The following is a 1,739-nucleotide window of genomic DNA, read 5'->3' on the forward strand; positions in this document are numbered from 1 at the left end:
ATTAGAAATTAGAAGTTAGTTCTTTGAAAGGATTAATACAATCAACAAACCACTGGCAAAATTTACAAAGGAAAAGAAGGAGAAGAGGTAAATAACATAAAAAGTGAAATAGGCAACATTACAACAGAATCAGTTGAAATAAAGAGGATAATAACGAAATACTATGAAGAACTGTACTCTAACAAATTTGAAAACCTGGAAGAAATGTACAAATTTCTAGAAATGCACTACCTATCCAAATTAACACAAATCTGAGGGAGAAAATTTGAACAGACCCATCTGTGATAGGTAAGGCTGTGCCTCAACTGGGCTAAGCCATGATTGTCAGTGGTTTAGCAGTTATGATATAGTCATCCCCCATGATGAGATCTGATATAATATAGTCACCTCCATGAAAAGATATGCTATGAACAGCCAATTAGCTGGAAGGGAGTTTCCTCAAAGATGTGGCCTGCTTTCAATATATATGGACGCCCCTGCAAAGCTTTCTGGCTATTTGCTTCATCTGGATCCTACATCTGGTTCATCACCATCGACCCTCTTGGGCCTGCCAGTCTTGGGACTGCTGCCTTTGCAAACTCTGAGCCAACAGCCTGCCATCCTACCTGCTGATCTTGAATTCAACAGCCTCCCCAGCCAGAAGCCTGCTCTAGTGCCTGATGATCTTGGGTTTGTCAGTCCCTAGTTAAGTAAGTCAGGAGAACCCTGATGTGTGACCTACAGACTTGGGACTTTCCAGCTTCTACAAATGCAGGAGCCACTACCTTGACATACATTTCTCTCTGTCCTATCTCTCTCCTCTCTCTCTCTCTTTCTCTCCTCTCTCCTCTCTCTCCCTCTCTCCCTCTCTCTCTCTCTCTCTCTCCCCTCCTCTCTCTCTCTCTTTTTCTCTCTCTCTCTCTCAGCTTCTCTAGATAACCTAGCTGAAGATACCAACACAAAAGAAGAAACTGAACAGGTCAAACTTTGTTTCCGTTGACCTGATACTCCCAGAAATCACAGCCTCCTTGATTCTCCAACTGTCATCTACTTACCATGCTCTACATGCCACTTCAGCAGCATAACATCCAACTAGCTTTGGAACTACTTTCCTTCCATCTCTGGCCACCTGGCCTATTTTTTTTTTTTTTAATCTCTTTCTTAAAGAAAATCACCCAACTCATCGTCTTTACACAGGTGCTTTGCATTAACTAAAATTACGCTACAAATACAAAAACAACAAGTTACAGCAGAAAAAGCATGGGCTATCGAGTCACAGAAACCTGATTCCAATAATTCTGATGAGCTGCTTCACCCCAATTTCTTCTGTAGGTCTGCTCTATGCATCTTAACAATGGTATAGATATGATCTTATTCATATAAAGCACTCAGCATAATGCCTGTTATTTAGTAGATGCTTTATAAACACTGTTGTTGTTAGGTGCCATCAAGTCGTTTCCGACTCATAGCGACCCCATGCACACCAGAACAAAATACTGCCTGATCCCACACCAGCTCCATGATCCCATCTACACTTGATCCCATCATCGCAGCCACTGTGTCAATCCATCTCATTGAAGGCCTCCCTCTTTCGTCGACACTCCACCCTGCCAAGCACGACATCCTTCTCCAAGGAACGGTCACTTCTGACAACATGACCAAAATAGGTGAGACTAAGTCTGGCCATTCTCGCTTTCAAGGAGCATTTCGGGTGCACTTCCTCCAAGACAGATCTGTTAGTTCTTTTAGCAGTCCATGAT

General features: G+C 42.6%; 1 protein-coding gene across 1 annotated transcript in view; it reads right to left on the bottom strand.

Annotated features, from left to right (window-relative positions):
• The window catches only part of LCLAT1 (lysocardiolipin acyltransferase 1), a 200,226-nt gene that overhangs the window by 118,245 nt on the left and 80,242 nt on the right, over nucleotides 1-1,739 (bottom strand). The gene's annotated exons all lie outside the window — the stretch shown is intronic.

This window comes from Orycteropus afer, unplaced genomic scaffold, assembly GCF_000298275.1.
Source record: "Orycteropus afer afer isolate SDZICR_OR568_19922 unplaced genomic scaffold, OryAfe1.0 scaffold00054, whole genome shotgun sequence".
Taxonomy (NCBI): Eukaryota; Metazoa; Chordata; class Mammalia; order Tubulidentata; family Orycteropodidae; genus Orycteropus; species Orycteropus afer.